The 21,331-nt window shown below is 49.0% G+C and overlaps 1 protein-coding gene across 4 annotated transcripts in view; it reads right to left on the reverse strand.

Annotated features, from left to right (window-relative positions):
* Positions 1-21,331, reverse strand: part of LOC138802408 (discoidin domain-containing receptor 2-like) — a 98,518-nt gene that overhangs the window by 31,930 nt on the left and 45,257 nt on the right. For 2 of the 4 annotated variants that reach the window (XM_069985678.1, XM_069985674.1), the window contains exon 2: positions 17,990-18,081. The exons of 1 other annotated variant lie outside the window; for it this stretch is intronic. The gene's annotated coding sequence lies outside the window, so the exon portion shown is untranslated. Of the gene's footprint in view, positions 1-546; positions 765-17,989; positions 18,082-21,331 lie in introns of those variants that run through there. One more of the 4 variants, XM_069985676.1, reaches the window with a different exon arrangement.

Genomic DNA, 21,331 nt, shown 5'->3' on the forward strand with positions numbered 1-21,331 from the left:
CAGTATCTGTAATGAGATGCTGTGAGCGGGGGGGACTGTATTCATAAGCGCCGCGCTGTAGTATCAGCACGGCGCGGCTGATTTAGTACAGCGCGGCGCTTATGAATACAGTCTCCCCCGCTCACAGCATCTCATTACAGATACTGCCCGGGCGCGGGGGGACTCCAGTACATGGTACAATCAGTGGCGGATTATAATGTGGGCGGCCGCCCGAACCGCTCATATTATAATCTGCCACTGAATGCCGCCAGAGCCGTTTTAATACATTGGTGGGCCCAGTGCACAGCCCTCAAGAGTGGGCCCCCCCTTCCCTTTCGCACATTGTATAATGTACTGAATTTGCCCCCACACTGTATCAAGAGCCCCAATACATACAGTAGTTACCTTATAACACTATTTCCACAATACAGTGATTACATATTACATAAAAACTGCACTAAACAAAACAGAAAGATATCACCAATGATACCATTACATAATACCGCCACATCATGACCCCTAACACTACAATCCTATAACAGAGTGCAGTTACATCCAGTGACTCACCGGGGGCGTTTTCTCCAATCAGAGTCTGTCACCTTTTCTTTTTCTCTCCATCCAGCCTGGGCCACCTTGAAGTCTTCTCCTGGCTGTGAATCTTCTCTCCAGAATCTGCCAGACAAATATTTTAGGCTCCAACACATACAGTAGTTAGGTCCCTTGTACCCCTATACAGTAGTTACACCCCTCTGTACTCCTACATAGTTACACCCCTCTGTGCCTCCATAGTTTTAAGGTGTCCCTGTAGTATATAGACCCTCATGTGCTCCTCCAGTTATATACAGCCCTCCTGTGCGCTCCCCCATTAGTATATAGCCCCCCTGTGCACTCTCCCCAGTAGTATATAGCCCCCCTGTGCTCTCCCACAATAGTATATAGCCCCCCTGTGCTCTCCCACAATAGTATATAGCCCCCCTGTGCTCTCCCCCAATAGTATATAGTCCCCCTGTGCTCTCCAATAGTATATAGACCCCTATGCTCTCCCACAATAGTATATAGCCCCCCTGTGCTCTCCCCCAATAGTATATAGCCCCCCTGTGCTCCCCCCAATAGTATATAGCCCCCTGTGCTCTCCCCAATAGTATATAGCCCCCCTGTGCTCTCCATAATATATAGCCCCCCTGTGCTCTCCCCCATAGTATATAGACCCCTGTGCTCCTCAATATGATATAGCTCCCTGTGCTCACCAATAGTATATACCTCCCCTGTGCTCCCCAATAGTATATAGTCCCCTGTGCTCCCCAATAGTATATAGCTCCCCAGTGCTCCCCCATAGTATATATTCCCCTGTGCTCCCCCATAGTATATAGCCCCTCTGTGCTCCCCAGTAGTATATAGCCCCCTGTGCTCCCCAGTAGTATATAGCCCCCTGTGCTCCCCAGTAGTATATAGTCCCCTGTGCTCTCCCATAGTATATAGGTCCCCTGTGCTCCCCCATAGTATATAGCTCCCCTGTGCTCCCCCATAGTATATAGCCCCCTGTGCTCCCCCATAGTATATAGCTCCCCAGTGCTCCCCCATAGTATATAGCTCCCCTGTGCTCCCCCATAGTATATAGCCCCCTGTGCTCCCCCATAGTATATAGCTCCCCAGTGCTCCCCCAATAGTATATAGCCCCCTGTGCTCCCCCATAGTATATAGCTCCCCTGTGCTCCCCAATAGTATATAGCCCCCTGTGCTTCCCAATAGTATATAGCTCCCCTGTGCTCCCCAATAGTATATAGCTCCCCTGTGCTCCCCCATAGTATATAGCTCCCCTGTGCTCCCCCATAGTGTATAGCCCCCTGTGCTTCCCAATAGTATATAGCTCCCCTGTGCTCCCCCATAGTATATAGCCCCTGTGCTCCCCAATAGTATATAGCCCCCTGTGCTCCCCCATAGTATATAGCCCCCTGTGCTCCCCCATAGTATATAGCCCCCTGTGCTCCCCCATAGTATATAGCCCCCGTTCTCCCCCATAGTATATAGCCCCCTGTGCTCCCCCATAGTATATAGCCCCCTGTGCCCCCCCCCCCATAGTATATAGCCCCCTGTGCTCCCCCATAGTATATAGCCCCCTGTGCTCCCCCATAGTATATAGCCCCCTGTGCTCCCCCATAGTATATAGCCCCCGTTCTCCCCCATAGTATATAGCCCCCTGTGCTCCCCCATAGTATATAGCTCCCCTGTGCTCCCCCATAGTATATAGCCCCCTGTGCCCCCCCCCATAGTATATAGCCCCATGTGCTCCCCCATAGTATATAGCCCCCTGTGCTCCCCCATAGTATATAGCCCCCTGTGCTCCCCCATAGTATATAGCCCCCAGTGCTCCCCCATAGTATATAGCTCCCTGTGCTCCCCCACAGTATATAGCTCCCCTGTGCTCCCCCATAGTATATAGCCCCCTGTGCTCCCCCATAGTATATAGCCCCCTGTCCTCCCCTATAGTATATAGCCCCGTCCTCCCCCATAGTATATAGCCCCCTGTGCCCCCCCATAGTATATAGCCCCCTGTGCTCCCCAATAGTATATGTGCTCCCCCTCCCATATAACATTGAAAAAAACAAACACTGTTACTCACCTGGGTCCACGCGTTCCTCTTCTCTTCCCTCCTGTGGCCGCACTTCCTGCGGTCACAAGAGGCTGCACTCCCCTTACCCTCGCGCCGACGCTCCAGTGACGTCGGGCGCTAGAGGGAGAGTGCGGCCTCTTGTGACTGCAGGAAGTGCGGCCACAAGAGTGAGTGACTGACAGGGAGGGAGCCAATGGCTCTCTCTCTGTCAGTGTCGCTGCTGCTGCAGCGCTGAAGAGCCGCAGCAGCAGCGGACGGGGGCAGCGGTGATCGCCGGGGGGGGCCCTGCAGGGGGCGCCATGGAGGGGTAAGTAGATTACCCATCCATGGCGCTCCCCCCTGACAGGCTGGTGGCCGGAGCCCTGTGCGACCGCATTGGTCGCACATAGCAACGGCCGGCCTGCTCGGGGGGGCCCCTTTAACCAGTGGGCCCGGTGCACGTGCACCATGTGCCCTCTGGTTAAAGCGGCCCTGAATGCCGCCCCCATTAAGATAGCTGGTGGCGCCGCCTGAGGCAGACGACTCAGGTCGCCTCATCATTGCGGCGCCCCTGTGTCCTATATAGATGGCTCCATGTAGTAAACTTACAGCATTGTGCAAGGGAGCAAATGGGGCCTAAGGGAGCGGGGTCTAGTCACTCCAGCACTGAGCTCATCCATAGACGCGGACCCCCATCTCCTGCAGATTGTGCACTGTAATGGTTACCCGCAGATTACTACCAGCTGTCTGCTCTGGAGTGAAATGTGCAGCGGCCTCCATGAGGAGAAAATTCACAGACAGACCATGTGAGAAGATGCTAGAATGTAATGTCAGGGGACGGAGTGCATGAGAGCGCCATGAAGTCACCCTATATTGTATAACAATAATGTTACAATCAATTATCCCATTATTAGGGCATCCGAGTGAGGAAAAATGGCCGCCAACACTCCAGGGCCGTGGGTTCAAATCTGACCACAGCAACATCTGCATAAAGTTTACATTTTCACCCCGTGTTGTCATAGAGAAGACCAGAAAAGTGTTAATGGGGATATGAGATCAATAGATAGATAGATAGATAGATAGACAGATAGTTGTAGCTGCTAGGTTGTGAAACCAGGCCTGTGGGCTGTGAGGTCTTTGCCGAAATCTCTTCTCACTGGGTTTTCCTTGTCTACCTCTTAAGGCAGCAGCTCGGCTTCAGCTCCTCACTCTCTACTACTCTGCACTACACACTGACTAGATTTTTACTTAAGAGTGGACTAGGTCAGGCTAAGCTTTCTGTCCTTTAGAGCAGTTTCCTACGGATTTAGTGTATGGGAAGCTTCCCCTAGCCAGTGCATTGCCTGTACAATGTATAACATCTCCAATATATAAAAAAAGAAAAACCTTGTACATATAATAGTACATATTACCCCAATCTTAAAAGTAGCCTAATGGGACACTACATACTCCCCCTCTATAACAAAATCCATCCTTAGAAGTAGATGAACAGCAACTTGTACACAGAACTTGGTTGGGCACACACACTGAGAATTGCTTAAAAATCATAGAACAGATAACTAGTGCAAACTTTTTTAAAAAGATAAAGGAATGTTTTAGTACTTGAACATCCGTGTATGTATTAAATTGTGCAGCTGATCCAAGTCAACAAATCAAACCTCAACATAACAATACAACTTTGCCACATCAGTTTGGTGCCTATAGGTATTTGTAGCCCCCTTCTGGTAGGTTCCTACAGTTTTTATATATGGAAAACATATCTTAGCCAGTGCATTGCCTGTACAAACATTTAAAAGCACACTGTATAGCATTTGAGCCATATAGAACTTCATGACCCTAAGCATTGAACGCTAATAGTTTTTTCTTGAATGTGTTGCTCGTAGCTGCATTTAACCAGGAAGTAAGTTTAGGATGTTGCCACTAGATGGCAGAAATATTGTGCTGGTAAGGTGGCATGTTGTTGATACACCCTGTTTAGCAATCAGAATCATAACATGAAAGATTGTATCTGCCAAACCGCATTGTGCCTGTACATATATTGTGTCACATGTGATGGGAAGGATATACGGGAAGGGCTGAGTCATGTCCTTTGTGGTCATATTAAACTAATTTTTAAACCTTGGTTTGAATTATTTATAGTTTTGGAAATTATCAAGAAAATTTTAAAGAATACATGTCTGCTGCTAACAGCCCCCGTACAGGATGGTCCGTGCCGGGAAACAGGCCTACAGAAATGCAGTATTATATATCTCCTGTACACAGTGATATGAGTATATGCTGGTATAACCTGGGTATCTCCTATATATAATTATCTATGTACAGCTGGTATAACCTGGGTATCTCCTGTATATAATTCTATATGTACAGCTGGTATAACCTGGGTATCTTCTATATATAATTATCTATGTACAGCTGGTATAACCTGGGTATCTCCTGTATATAATTATATATGTACAGCTGGTATAACCTCGGTATCTCCTGTATATAATTATATATGTACAGCTGATATAACCTGGGGATCTCCTGTATATAATTATATATGTACAGCTGGTATAACCTGGGGATCTCCTGTATATAATTATATTTGTACAGCTGGTATAACCTGGGGATCTCCTGTATATAATGATATATGTACAGCTGGTATAACCTGGGTATATACTGTATATAATTATATCTGTACAGCTGGTATAACCTGGGGATCTCCTGTATATAACTATATATGTACAGCTGGTATAACCTGGGGATCACCTGTATATAATTGTATATGTACAGCTGGTATAACCTCGGTATCTCCTGTATATAATGATATATGTACAGCTTGTATAACCTGGGGATCTCCTGTATATAATTATATATGTACAGCTGGCATAACCTGGGTATATACTGTACATAATTATATATGTACAGCTGGTATAACCTGGGTATATGCTGTATATAATTATATATGTACAGCTGGTATAACCTGGGTATATACTGTATATAATTATATATGTACAGCTGGTATAACCTGGGTATATACTGTAAATAATTATATATGTACAGCTGCAGGGCCGGCATTAGGGGGGGGGGGGGGCAAGCAGGGCAATTGCCCAGGGCCCCCCTACCGCAGTTCCAGTAGGAGAGGAGAGCACAGACAGGGCCCTGCAGCGTCTGGGAATGATCCCTGGCTGCTGCTTTCAGGGGTCACACAGAGGCTGCAGGACGCTGGGCTCAGTGTCTGCTCCCCCTCCCTCTCCCTCCAGCTCCTCTTACTGCACGTGACTTCCTGCTCTGGTGTGGAGCTGTCGGGACGATGGAGGAGAGGGCTGCCGGGGGAGGATGACAGCCTGCTGCTGCAAGGAACATGAGGGGGATTCACCACTACACCCAGCATGCTAGAGGGGGTAAGTATACTGTATATGTAGTGTGTAATGTGTATGCATGTAGTGTGTGTTACATGTCCTGTGTATAGTGTATGGACTGGATGGTTTGGATCTGTATAATGTGTTTTCATGGATGTGTGAGTGTGTGTGTCTCTCTCTCTCTCTCTCTCTCTCTCTCTCTATATATATATAGTGTGTGTATCACCCCTGCTGACTCCACTGTCCAGCAGAAGTGTTGAGGTGAATAGACTGTATATAGGAGCTGCAGCCATTCTCTGACCTCATCAGTCCTATGTAATTGCTGCAGGTGATCAGTGATTGGCTGCAGCTCCTATGTATAGTGTATGATGATGTCACTAAGGCAATACGGTGTATTTTATTGAGAAAAAAATAAGGTGGTATTCAGTCCTTAGGTGGTGGTTACTGTATGGCGGTAATATTGGTCTGTATATAGCGTCATTATGCAGTGGTCACTCTTTGGCATTAATATTGGTCTGTATATAGCGTATATATCAGGGGCGGATTAACTTTACCATAGGCCCCGGGCTGTTCACCAAGCCTGGCCCCCCCACCCCACTGTAACTATGGCAGCACTAGCCTGGCGTTTATAGTACAGGATAGATAATGTCATGATGTCCTGATTTGTGCAAAATTGCCATAAAAAAACAGTGATTTTTTGCAAATCATGGCGGAAGTGTAGCCAGGAGACAGTACACCACTGAAAGTATAAGTCTAAGTAAGTATAAGCCCCTATTATAATCCACTACTGGTATATATAGAGTCATTACTGCCATAGATTGACTACCACATAATGACACTATATTCAGACCAATATTACCGCCATACAGTGACCACCACATAATGACTCTATATACACACTATATACAGACCAATAGTACAGCCATAGAGTGACAGCCACATAATATTGGTCTGTATATAGTGTATATAGAGTCATTATACAGTGGTCAATCTATGGCGGTAATATTGGTCTGTATATAGCGTATATATAGAGTCATTACTGCCATAGATTGACTGCCACATAATGACTCCATATATACACTATATATAGACCAGTAGTACAGCCATAGAGTGACCGCCACATAATATTGGTCTGTATGCAGTGTATATAGAGTCATTCATTATACAGTGGTCAGTCTATAGCGGTGATATTGGTCTGTATATAGTGTATATAGAGTCATTATGCGGTGGTCACTCTATGGCGGTAATAATGGTCTGTATATAATGTATATAGAGTCATTATGGGGCGGTCACTTTATGGCAGTAATATTGGCCTATATTTAGTGTGTTTTCTTCAATAACGGTATGGAAGTAATATTTGGTCCTGATTATAGTGATTTTTTTATTTTATTTTTTTAAAGCAATTCATATAAATAGTTCTTGTGTTTACACCACTAGCGGCAGTCCTGGCATGTAGAGGCAGTCCTGGCATGTAGCGGCAGTCCCGCCATGTAGCGGCAGTCCCGCCATGTAGCGGCAGTCCCGACATGTAGCGGCAGTCCCGACATGTAGCGGCAGTCCCGGCATGTAGGGGCAGTCCCGGCATGTAGCGGCAGTCCCGGCATGTAGCGGCAGTCCCGGCATGTAGCGGCAGTCCCGGCATGTAGCGGCAGTCCCGGCATGTAGCGGCAGTCCCGGCATGTAACCTTCTGAACCGAGTAAGGGCCCTAATACATGGAGCGAAAATTGTCCGAATCAGGACGATATCGCTCTGTGAGGACACTGGGGAACATGATCAGGCAGTATATATCACAGACAAGGCCTGAGGACACCGGGGAACGTGATCAGGTAGTATATATGTTTATTGTTTACTATATACAGCAAGGATTGCACAGACATCACTAATGATATACTATACATATACACATAGGGGGAGATTTATCAGACATGGTGTAGAGTGAAAATGGCTCAGTTGCCCCTAGCAACCAATCAGATTCCACCTTTCATTACTACTCACATTCTAAGTAGGTGGAATCTGATTGGTTGCTAGAGGCAATTGAGCCAATTCTTCTTTACACCAGTGATATATCTCCTTGTCACGGCCGCGGCGGCGTCCCGTGCTCCGGGCCGCCGCCGCGACCTCCCTCCATCTCATGCAGCTGCCGGGGTCCCTGTGCAGGGACCCGGCGCTGCTACACGTTCGGCCCCGGGGGGCGCCTCACCTCTCCACGCTCCTGTCTCTCGCTGTGCCGGCCGGCGCGCGCGTCCCCGCCTCCTAGGGCGCGCGCGCGCCGGCTGTCTCAGATTTAAAGGGGCAGTGCGCTCCTAATTGGTAGTTGCACCCAATCACTCCCCTATAAATCCCAGCATGCCCTGTCCCCTGTGTTGGAGCCTCTACATGCTTCCCATAGCGTTTGGCCCAGCTCCCTGTTGTTCCTGTGTCCTGTCCGTTACCTGGTCCCAAGTCCCTGTTCCTGAGTCCTGTCCGTTACCTGGTCTCAAGTACCCGTTCCTGGTTCCTGTTCCCCTGTCACTCCACCTGTTCCCGTGTCCAGCCTGTCACGTGCTCTCTCATCTGCAGACTATTGCCTGTGCCATCTCCTGCCACGCCTCGCCTGCCGACACCAGCAACCAAGCCAGGGGTAGCGACCTGGGGGTCGCCTGCCGCAGCAAGTCCATCCCGCCTTGCGGCGGGCTCTGGTGAAAACCAGCGGCCCCTTAGACTCCGCTCCCTGGTGAGGTTTGTGCCATCGCTGGTGCCGGTCCAGTGGATCCACTACTCCGGGCGTTACAGTAGGCTCCAACCATGGATCCCGGCGAGGTGCCTGATATCCGTGAGGTAGCCCGAGTGGTCGCCCTACAGGCTCAACAGATCCAGCAACAGTCACAGCTGATCCAACAACTGACTGCAGCCGTACAGCAGCATACCACAGCTCAGCAGTCATCACCCCCGGCAACCTCTTCAAAACTACGACTGGCTCTCCCAAGTAAATATGGAGGTGACCCCAAGTTGTGCAGAGGATTCCTGACCCAGTGCACTATGTATATCGAACTTTTAAGCAGTCAGTTTGCCACCGAGCGCTCTAAAGTGGCTTTCATTATCAGCCTATTGGAAGGTCGAGCTCTGGCCTGGGCCACACCACTATGGGACCGTAATGATCCGGTTGCTGCCAATTTCCGAATCTTCTTGGACGAGTTCCGCTCTGTCTTTGAGGAACCTGTCCGTGCGTCTTCAGCTGAGACTGCTCTTCTCAATCTATCCCAAGGTACTTCCTCCGTTGGTGACTACGCCATCCGGTTCCGCACCCTGGCTGCGGAGCTAGACTGGAATGAGGCCGCTCTGATTGCCACCTTTAAAAAGGGCCTGTCCAGTCAAGTGAAGGATGTGCTCGCTGCCCGGGACCTGCCTACCTCCCTGAACGAACTTATCCTACTAGCTACCAGAGTCTACACCAGGTTCGCCGAGAGAGAGGAGGAGGTCCGGCAAGGACGGCGTCTGAGTCTGCCCCGTCGCCATCCCCGGCTGGCACCGGTGTTCCAGAATCCCGTGGCTCCCATGTCTCAGTCGCCTCCAGAGGTTCCTATGCAGGTGGAACGTGCTCGCCTGACGACTGATGAGAGGAACCGTCGACTGGCCCAAAATCTCTGCCTCTATTGCGGTGGCGCGGATCACTATCGGCAGAGATGTCCCCAACGCCCTCAGCGTCCGGGAAACGCTCGCACCTAGGTCCGGTGGGAGAGGCCTCCCTAGGTGTGAATGCCACCTCTCCAAGGTTGACTATGCCCGTCTCTATCCAGACACCCTCAGGGCAAGTTTTTCAGTCTACTGCCCTCATCGACTCTGGCTCTGCTGCCAGTTTCATCTCTGCTTCGTTGGTCCAAATATGGCGGCTACCCGTTATCCAGCTTGCCCAACCCCGGTCTATCTCTTCGGTTACGGGGGAGATTCTTTCCGAAGCTGTGTACAGCCAGACGGCACCCCTAGTCCTCCAGGTGGGCGCCTTACATCAGGAGAAGATCTCCTTCTATGTCTTGCGCCACTCCTCTTCCAACCTCCTGCTGGGTCTTCCTTGGCTGCAATTCCATACCCCTAAGCTGGACTGGAGAACTGGGGAGGTTCTCAGCTGGGGTCAGGACTGTCTTAACCGGTGTCTGAGATCTCCTCAACCCAAGTGCTCTACAAGGTCACCTGCTTATGTCAAGCCTCTATCCGGGCTACCGGAGGACTACCAAGACTTTGTCGATGTTTTCTCGGCCAAGGAGGCAGACTCACTACCACCCCATCGGGCCTATGATTGCCCTATAGACCTCCTTCCAGGGGCTTCTCCTCCACGTGGTCGAGTATACCCTCTCTCTGTGCCCGAGACTGAAGCCATGTCCTCCTACATCCAGGAGAACTTACAAAAGGGCTTCATCCGTAAATCCACGTCTCCAGCTGGCGCCGGATTTTTCTTTGTTCAGAAGAAGGACGGTTCCCTCCGCCCATGCATAGACTATCGGGGCTTAAATAAGGTGACTGTTAAGAACCGCTATCCTCTTCCGCTTATTCCGGAATTATTCGACCGTCTTCGTGGAGCTAAGATCTTCTCCAAGCTGGATCTCAGGGGAGCGTATAACTTGGTCCGAATTCGTAAAGGAGACGAATGGAAGACCGCTTTCAACACCAGGGATGGGCACTACGAATATCTGGTCATGCCATTCGGCCTATGCAATGCCCCAGCGGTCTTCCAGGAATTCGTGAACGATATCTTCCGAGACCTCCTCTATGTCTGCGTCATTGTCTATTTGGATGACATTTTGGTCTTCTCCCCGGACCAGCAGACTCATGTGGCACAAGTGCGTCAGGTTCTACGAAGACTACGGGCCAATCATCTATACGCCAAGCTTGAGAAGTGTGTTTTCCATCAGCGCAGCCTTCCATTTCTTGGCTATATCATCTCCGATCAGGGCCTACAAATGGATCCAGCCAAGCTCGCAGCTGTCCTTCAATGGCCACGCCCTGTGGGACTTAGAGCTATCCAACGTTTCCTGGGCTTCGCCAACTATTACCGGCAATTCATCCCTCACTTCTCTACCCTGGTCGCACCCATTGTGGCTCTCACTAAAAAGAAGGCGGACCCCAGACGTTGGCCTCCAGAGGCCGAACAAGCCTTCAATAGCCTCAAGTCTGCCTTTGCCTCTGCTCCTGCTCTAGTCCGCCCGGATGTCTCCAGGCCATTTTCTCTCGAGGTCGATGCTTCTTCTGTGGGCGCAGGAGCCATTCTCTCGCAAAGGGACACATCAGGCAAGACCAGAACCTGCGGGTTCTTTTCCAAGACTTTCTCCCCTGCCGAGAGGAACTATACCATTGGGGACCGCGAACTCCTGGCCATTAAGTTGGCACTGGAGGAGTGGCGTCATCTACTAGAGGGGGCTAAACACCCTGTTAACATTTACACGGACCACAAGAACCTCCTCTACCTCCAATCGGCTCAACGCCTCAATCCCAGGCAGGCTCGGTGGTCCCTCTTCTTTTCTCGGTTCAACTATACCATCCACTTCCGTCCAGCCGAGAAGAACCTAAAGGCCGATGCATTATCCCGAGCATCCGATGTCATGGGGCAAGAGGAGCAAGAGGAATCTCCTCGTCACATAATACCTCCCGACCGCCTAGTACCAGTTGCCACTTCTGCTCTGCAGAGACTGCCTCCCGGGAAGACTTATGTGCGCCCCGCACTCCGTAAACGCATCTTGAGGTGGGGGCATTCCTCCTTGGTAGCCGGGCATCCAGGAACCCAAAAGACCGGGCAATTGATCTCCCGTCACTACTGGTGGCCCAATCTCCTCCAGGATGTCAAGGATTTTGTGGCTTCCTGTGCAGTTTGTGCCAGGAATAAGTCTCCCCGTCAAAGACCTGCCGGCCTACTTTTGCCCTTGCCAGTCCCGGACCATCCCTGGCACCACATTGGGATGGATTTTATCACAGACCTACCTCCATCTGCGGGCAATACAGTCATTTGGGTGGTGACGGACCGCTTCTCCAAAATGGCTCACTTCGTGGCCCTTCCTGGTCTGCCCTCTGCTCCTCGTCTGGCTCAGTTGTTCTTCCGACACATCTTCCGCCTGCATGGACTTCCTCTTCACATTGTGTCCGACCGAGGCTCTCAATTTGTCTCTAAGTTTTGGCGTGCCCTCTGCTCGCAACTCCAAGTGAAGCTAGACTTCTCTTCGGCCTATCATCCTCAGACTAACGGGCAAGTGGAGAGAGTCAATCAGATTCTGGGTAACTACCTACGCCATTTTGTTTCCAGCCGCCAAGACAACTGGGCCGATCTACTCCCATGGGCAGAATTCTCATATAATCATCTGGACTCGACTTCCACAGGCAAGTCTCCTTTCTATGTGGTCTACGGGCATCATCCTCGTCCTCCTCTGCCTCTCTCTCCATCCTCCGAGGTCCCAGCCGTGGAGGAGTTGTTATCTGACCTGCAATCAATCTGGGAACAAACTCGACAGTCATTACTCAAAGCCTCTAAACGCATGAAGGATCAGGCTGATAAGAGGAGGAGACCTGCCACAAATTTTCTCCCAGGTGACAAAGTCTGGCTCTCGGCCAAATATGTCCGACTCAAGATTCCCAGCTACAAGTTGGGTCCTCGATTCCTCGGTCCTTTCTCGGTGCTAAGACGCATCAACCCTGTCACCTACAAGCTCCGCCTACCCCCCACTATGCGGATTCCGAACTCCTTCCATGTTTCCCTATTAAAACCAGTGGTTCTGAACCGGTTCTCAGATAAGTCTTCGTTCTCTGCTCCTCAAGCCGTCTCTGACGACGTCTACGCTGTTAAAGACATTCTGGCCATGAAGACTGTCAGAGGGAGAAGGTTCTTCCTGGTGGATTGGAAAGGATTTGGTCCTGAGGAGAGGTCCTGGGAACCCGAGGCTAACATCCTGGACCAAGATCTCATCAAGAGGTTCCTGCAGGTTAGAAAGAGGGGGAGGCCAAAGGGGGGGGGTACTGTCACGGCCGCGGCGGCGTCCCGTGCTCCGGGCCGCCGCCGCGACCTCCCTCCATCTCATGCAGCTGCCGGGGTCCCTGTGCAGGGACCCGGCGCTGCTACACGTTCGGCCCCGGGGGGCGCCTCACCTCTCCACGCTCCTGTCTCTCGCTGTGCCGGCCGGCGCGCGCGGCCCCGCCGCCGAGGGCGCGCGCGCGCCGGCTGTCTCAGATTTAAAGGGGCAGTGCGCTCCTAATTGGTAGTTGCACCCAATCACTCCCCTATAAATCCCAGCATGCCCTGTCCCCTGTGTTGGAGCCTCTACATGCTTCCCATAGCGTTTGGCCCAGCTCCCTGTTGTTCCTGTGTCCTGTCCGTTACCTGGTCCCAAGTCCCTGTTCCTGAGTCCTGTCCGTTACCTGGTCTCAAGTACCCGTTCCTGGTTCCTGTTCCCCTGTCACTCCACCTGTTCCCGTGTCCAGCCTGTCACGTGCTCTCTCATCTGCAGACTATTGCCTGTGCCATCTCCTGCCACGCCTCGCCTGCCGACACCAGCAACCAAGACAGGGGTAGCGACCTGGGGGTCGCCTGCCGCAGCAAGTCCATCCCGCCTTGCGGCGGGCTCTGGTGAAAACCAGCGGCCCCTTAGACTCCGCTCCCTGGTGAGGTTTGTGCCATCGCTGGTGCCGGTCCAGTGGATCCACTACTCCGGGCGTTACACTCCTCCATTGCCTTTGCTGCATCATAATTAAGCCATGTAGTAGGCTCTCTAAGCGAGCTTCATTCTACCAGATTGGCGCTCACTTCTGCAGAATATCAGGCAGTGTAATACGGCCTTAAAAGTGGCCGTACACTTCCATTAACTGCTGGCTGAACAATCCTTCAGCTGACAATTATCTCTCCCATCCAGTCCTGTTCTCCCCATACACAGAAATTTGGCACATCTGAGTGTTCCTGTGTTCTCTATGAGAGGGGAAAGCCATAGCCATACAGATCTGATGGCGGCTTATCTCTCTGAGAACAAAGAGGTTGGGCGTTGATTTTCCATCAAGCTCGACCCCCCCCCATGTCCACTGATATCATCTGTCAGAGGACTGTCCAGAGAGCCCCATACACCTTACACTGATGGCCGAACCCACCAGGACCAACAGGTACCACCAACAAAAGAGTAACATGTATGGGGACCTTAAATTGTTGCTAAAATATTTCAGCATTTGGGGCCCCACCTTCAACTTTGCCCAGGTCCACATCTAGTCTAAAGCCGGCCCTGCAGCTGGTATAACCTGGTTATCTCCTGTATATAATTATATATGTACAGCTGGCATAACCTATGTATATTCTGTATATAATTATATATGTACAGCTGGTATAACCTGGGTATCTTCTGTAATTAATTATACATGTACAGTTGCTATAAGTTATATATCTCCTGTATGTAGTGATATGGAGCATGCTTGTATAACCTGGTTAACTATATACAGTATTAATAGAATTATATACATAGCTTTGCACTTTTCCTACTGCACAGTTTACCAAGGGGTTATCCGAAACTGTGCGGCACATATTACATTCTATATATAGGATTAGATCCATGTGTAGGATGATTCTTAGCATAAATCTAATCTTGCTTCCAGCTTCCTATAAATAACATGGCCTCGATTTCCTTGTAGTGAGAGACGTCTTGATGGATTGTAAGAATATGGAGCTAAATGCAACACTTGTATAGAAAGGGTCATTTTACAGTGTATGTATGGAATACATTAACTAGTCACTGTGTACATGCATTATATGACTGATCCTGGAGGTGCTGGAGAAGTTGAGTAGCACAGAGGTAGTTATAGCGGTGCTTGGAAAGTTTAGAGTAGAGGAGAAGAGTTTGTAGAGGGAGTCCTAACCCAATGCAGCTATGTACTCTTCCGGAACTTGTAGAGAATACTTTGTAGAGTGAGAAGTTACTTGTACCTGTGTTTAGACTTCAATCTGACTACCTCCTGCCCTACAGTTTTGAGTTACCCTTCATAATAGGGTGATAAAAGCCCCAGCCATGGTTATCTGGGTGAAGCTAAGTTCCTGGGGGTTTCCCAGTTACCTGCATTGTGAGATAGGATACATAGACCTTCTTTGGTAGCTTTGTCCTATCCAGGCTAGTTCCTCTTGTGTTTCAGGACACTGCCCTGCACTTTTTAGACTGGTTCATGGCGTGGGTTAGCTTAGCACTGCATAGTACATATAGTATAAGTACTGTAAGAACTGGTTGTCTCTAACTACATCTGAACACTAGAGTGTCTAGAATAGACTTCCCTGTGTCCCGGACAAGGGTCCTGGCGCAAGCCAGGCCCTGGCTTGACTACAGCAGGGACGAGAATCTGACAAGAACTGAACTTGCACTTCCTCCACCCAGCAACTAACTTTCTACAGTTGCTAAGTAATCTAGCCGTTGAGTGGTGGGAAGAAGTATGTGCAAAAGAAAGAAAGAGATTGGTTAGAAGTAGAAAGCACCAACTATAGGTCAATTAAAGCACATGGTACACATAAAACAGTAACCCATTACCTTCCTCAGCTGTGCAATACATAGGAATACACAATACTGACATCAAGTGGCAAAAATTTTAAAATACCTTCAACACCACTGAACCTAAAGTGAGAAGCTTTTTGAGAGGTGCACAGGAGAGACAATAACACCGTTATGGGACACCACATGTACACAGTGACCACATCAGCAGAATAGTGAGTGCAGCTCTGGAGTATAATACAGGATGTAACTCGGGATCAGTACAGGATCAGTAATGTATGTACACAGTGACCCCACCAGCAGAATAGTGAGTGCAGCTCTGGAGTATAAGAGGTGCACAGGAGAGACAACAATACCCATGGTGGGACGACGTATGTACATGTAATGTAATGTATGTACACAGTGACCCCACCAGCAGAATAGTGAGTGCAGCTCTGGAGTATAATACCAGATGTAACTCCGGATCAGTACAGGATAATGCAGACTATTCATTGCTATCCATGTTCTATGTATTATAATTCTAAACACATTATGGATGCAAAGCAACCCATGACAAGAGAGTGCGGCATCATGCAGTTTTGTTGCCATGACGTAACGGCAGAGGTGACAAATCCCATTATGGCAGCTTCCCAATCATGGGTTAATAGTGACCATCTAATGACAATCAGAGTCACATCTGTGGAGCTGCACCACAAAACAACTTTGTAGCTCATAAAACGCCTTCATACAACTTGGACGCGGCATAAAAGGAGGATAAGCGGTCTGCTGGTAAGGTGGCAGCTCCTTCATATGTTGCTCTATCTGGGCATAGGGACTTTCATCAGGCGAGGAAGCCATGTTTCTTTTTGGACCCATGAAAGGGGCATCTGGGGCCCCAACCTCTTTATTTAGCAGCGGAGTGGCCCTTTAAGTGTAACTGTCCATTGTTCTAGGGGGTTAAACTCTTCTGCGTCACACAGTTATTCTAACCTCCTCCCCCACTGCACTTAAACTTTTTTTTTTCCGGAAACTTCTCTGGGCCAGATGAAATGCATGCTTGGCTGGGAGCCCAGCTGGATTCATTCACTGCCAGTGAAAATTCCTGGAGTGGCTGATTACCACGCAACTTGGGGGCAGGGAGCGGGGAGCAATGGCAGATCTCTGGCCTTCCGCATCCCTCGGACGCCCCGGGGCCTATTCTGCGCTTGGACGGGGAGTTTTGGGTTTTGCGCCGCTCCCTTAGTGCAGGGAGAGCCTCCCTCATCCTTCATTCTTCTGCAGCCTCCTTTGTTTCAGTGTGTACAGTATAAGGCAGGATCCTTATAGATCATGGACTATCACCCCCACTATGCACATCTGCCGGGAACGCTGGGACTTGTGGTGCGACAGAAGCTGCAGAACACATGCTGTTAGCCAGAGGCTAATCCAGATGGTGTATTAGAAGTTATTGATAGGGCAGGACCCCTCTCACTACAACCAGAGTGGGGATAGGGGCGCTGCTGAGAGTCTCCTACAACCTTGGTGCCATATACTACTGCAGTACCTATTGTCACCGGGGGGGCTACAAGTGGAATCCTCAGGTGGGGGTCCCGTGCAGACTTACATCTAAGGCTTCTATACAGGGGAAGAGGTTTTCCTTATGGGCAATTAGAAAATATCTTCCTACCATTAAGAGTGCTCCAAATTTTTATTTTTTACACAAACAGCGCCACCCTTGTACACAGGTCATGCCAGGTACTGCAGCTCACCCCCATTTAAATGAATGAGACAAGCTACCTACATTGGTGACTGACCGAATACTGAGCTGATCAAGGGTCAAATTACACAGCCCCGGCCTTGGTAGAGGGAGCTCAATATGGCAGTCATAGTAGTCAGTCAGCAATGGGGGAGGGGGTGGGTATGATTGCGGACTTAGCGCTACGACTACTTTATCCTCTAATGCAAGTGGAGAGTTTTTGCCTTAGTTGGACAAGTCCTCAGGAGTTGAATAGGATTAGAAGAAACAGTGCCGCCAATGACCACAGGCTGCGTCTGGTATTGCAGTCCACCCTCATTTAGATTTTAACCTTTGTGAGCTGGGTCCCCACCATGTTTGAGCGGACCCTAGAGAGGTTGCCCTGTCCTGACTAAGACTGCTGGACACGACTGGCCATGACATGTGCTGGTGATCAGTCAGCCACTATTGTGCAGTATGGCCGCCCATCTTGTAAGCGTCTGCCATTAGTATGAGGACAGGCGGTATGGCGGTACATATCAGCGGGACGCTCCGCAGACACAGCACTGGCATGGCGCCCCGTTCCCATAAATATAAGACAATATACGGCCGTCTTGTATTCATTCGCATTGTTTAACCCTGATGTAAACATTTAGATGAAATCCCCATTATACTCGAGAGCAGAATTAGTCATCTCCATTCTCTGCCGTCTCCTCCTCGCCAAATCCTAAACAGCGCAAGAAGCAATCAGCCAACAACTCTGTGCTATAGGAGCGCTCAGCCTGAGCTTCCTGGTTCACAAAAGGAAATGACGGAAAACCATAAAGACTGACAGGCAGACAGGACCGGTAGACCAGGGTAAGCTGGATAGTAAGTGATATATACCGCATATGGCTGGGTCACATATTCAGGACCTACCTCAACTCTGGTCAGACCCTCATGTCCGAAATAGGAAGACTGCCTGGGGAGACCGGGATCAGCACGTCCAAGACGTCCACTCGCTAGGATTCCTAAATAAAAAGGATTTAATAAAACTTTAGCTGTTATGTTCAATCTATTGCTTTCTGTTCTCAGTCATGTCAGGTTAAAGGGGTATTCCGCTCAAACGTAACTTTTGCTATGTTGCTGCCCATGGTGAGACTAACAATCCCTTCCATACTTCTTATTATCTATTCAGTCTCCATCCCCCAGTTCTCAGCTGCTGCTTTCTGCTGAAGACACAAAAATCTGTGTGTGAGCTTTTCTCTCTGTCTCCCCCTCCACCCCCATCTCTTCTGAGACAGCTCATGTAAACAAGTCCCTGGCAGGATTTATCTGCAACTTTGTAGCTTCTTCGTAAGGCTGGGATGATTATTCTAAGGTAAAGTTGCTGATGAACTCACTGTGATTAATCCTCCCAGAATTACAAAGAAGCTACAAAGTTGCAGATAAGGGGACTTGTTTACATCAGCTGTCTCAGAAGGGAGGAGGGGGAGACAGAGAGAAAAGCTCACACACAGATTTTTGTGTCTCCAGCAGAAAGCAGCAGCTGAGAACTGGGGGAAGGAGATTGAATATATAATAACAAGTATGGAAGGAATTGTTAGTCTCACCATGGGCAGCAACATATGAACAGTTATGTTTTAGTGGAATACCCCTTTATAGAGCATATATAGCAGTGTATCGAGTGCAAGCTTTCAGGGTTACCGTCCCTTTAAGTGTTTAGATTGTACAATCTGTCCTATATCTCCATTATTCCAGGACAGTCCCTATGGGATAGGAACTAGGGGGAGGGGATTGTGCTGCATTATCAAAAGTTCATGGTCGCCCGGGGAGAGGGTGGACCGCAGCGGCTCAGCTCATTGCTGTATCACAGCCCAGATTTGGGAAGCAGAAGGGAAGGAAACACATTCGCCTTCATTTTGCATTTCCCTTCTTCTCTACAACGATAAGAAATGAATTCAAGATGGCGGCTTTCAAGAGGGCAAAGGGTTGGGGTACTATGGCCTTCATATAGCCGCAGGCCCAACCAAAACTATAACAAGCACTGGTCTAAATGTGCTCAATAGAGTGACCAGCATTTCCTTCTCCCACACAGCAGGAAGGGGCGGAGTTTTTCCATCAGGAAGACCCGCCCACTGTAAGTAAAATTTGAATATGGTGCCTACTGCAAAGCATCATGGTAATTAATTTCAAGAGCAAGAAATTAACCCTAATACCATGTATGCTGATTGTATCTATATCTACATCACTACAGGTAGACATGCCCTGTAAGTGAGTGAGGCTCCGCCCTAAAGGGGTTTTTCACCCAAACTTTTTTTAAATTAACCGGTGCCAGAAAGTAATTTGTAAATTACATCTATTAAAAAAAAATCTTTTCTTCCAGTACTTATCAGCTGCTGTATGTCCTGCGGGAAGAGGTGTATACTCTCCAGTCTGACACAGTGCTCTCTGCTGCCACCTCTGTCCATGTCAGGAACTGTCCAGAACAGGAGCAAATCCCCATAGAAAACATCTCCTGCTCTCCAAACTGGAAAGAACATACCACTTCCTGCAGGACATACAGCAGCTGATAAGTACTGCAAGAGTTGAGAATTTTGGATAGAAGTAAATTACAAATCTCTGGCACCAGTTGATTTGAAAGAAAATATTTTTGGTGAACAACCCCTTTAAGTTACATAGTACAGTTATTAAAAAAAAAAAAAATGAGTATGCATAACGAAAAGGGGCTGCATAGAAGATAAAGTCCCTTTAAGAACTCGCTAAGAATCTTACACTTGCTCGTGTTCCATACTGCTCATCTTGGCCGACTCCTCCGTATGGATTGAGCGAAAATACAGTTGTGCGAGAAACGAATGAACAAATGTGAAAGAAATTCTTATAATTGTGGGTGCCAGAGAGTGACACCGGGAGAAAGGTATTTCACTACATAACCGTGCAATGTAATAAGGAAAGAGAAAGTAGTCTGCGGCCGACCAGACACTGCCGAGTAAGCAAAGTCTTAACCGAGTGTCCTACAAAAACTTTTAGGGTAGATCAGTAACTTTTGGTGGCTTTACAGAATTCCTCTACTTCAGAGATGGGGGACCTCCGACCCTCCAGCTTCTGCAAAACTACAACTGGGCTGGAGGACTGATGGTTCCCGATCCTTGCTTTTCTAAGTAGTAGATTGTATCTACTTTTTCTTCCAAGTATTACAACTCAAGGCAACCCTTGACCCCCATTGGGCTGGAGGCACCTTATTTGGACCACCCAGATTGGCTACAACGAGATGAAAGTGACCACCGGACAGTAGTATTGTAGCTAAGGCCACAGGCCCACCATGAAGGGAGGGCACAGGGCAGGTTACAGGTAGGTCGTGGGTTAGTGAGTTGCTGGGAGGCGGATGAGTTAACCTGCTCGGGATGGGTGAGGTTATTTGGCAGCGGTCGATGAACTATTTGGTGGTTGGGTTAAAGTCAGACGACTCATAGGGATTAGGCCAGTGAGGTTAGGCTACTACAGGACATAAGGACAGACTTAAAGGGTTCAATTAAGGTTTGGTCTGCGGGTCTGGTCTTCGAGCTAGACATATTGGAAGTATAGGTTAGGCTGCCAGCTGTTGGGTTGAAGGCCAGGTCTGACCAAGTTTGTGGGTTGGAGGCTGAAGGATCCAATGGAACCGTCTCAACTCTGCCTTATTTTGCCACCAAGATTAGAAAATCAGGGCTTCTTTCTAGCAAAAAAACAGCGCCACATGAATACAGAGGCCTTGTCCAGTATTGCAGCTCAGCTCCACTGAAGTGAATAGGCTAAGCTGCAAGCTACATACAACCCCTGACCAGGATTGGATGATGCCAGCCATGTTTTTCCAATCCTGAGCCACCGCCTCAACTGAAAAATAGCTTTGTCATCCCATCACACGTAACATACCGGGTCAGATCACCATGCGAGGTCTGGAAACCTTTGGATGGGGAATAACGTCAGTTTTTCAGCTGTCAAAATAGTTCTGAATGGGATGAAGTGTTATGTTACAGTATTACATCAGGTTCCACTTAGCGGCAGAGCCATAGTGTTAATGGAACCTTCCACAGGCTCACGGATCTCTGAGGGAACCTTGCAGAATGCGCCTTGGGTTATAGAAAGGGATCATTTTGTGTGGAGGCGTTAGACTAAACCCAAGGCCGGAGAAGTGGTAGCTAGCAGAGTACAAAGGTTTGGCATAGGCACAGAGCAATCCACCGGCACCCTGAGACTGGGAAATCCAGAAGAAATTGGTCAGGGTTCCTCCAGAATACCATT

This window comes from Dendropsophus ebraccatus, chromosome 10 (genome assembly GCF_027789765.1).
Source record: "Dendropsophus ebraccatus isolate aDenEbr1 chromosome 10, aDenEbr1.pat, whole genome shotgun sequence".
NCBI classification, from domain to species: domain Eukaryota; kingdom Metazoa; phylum Chordata; class Amphibia; order Anura; family Hylidae; genus Dendropsophus; species Dendropsophus ebraccatus.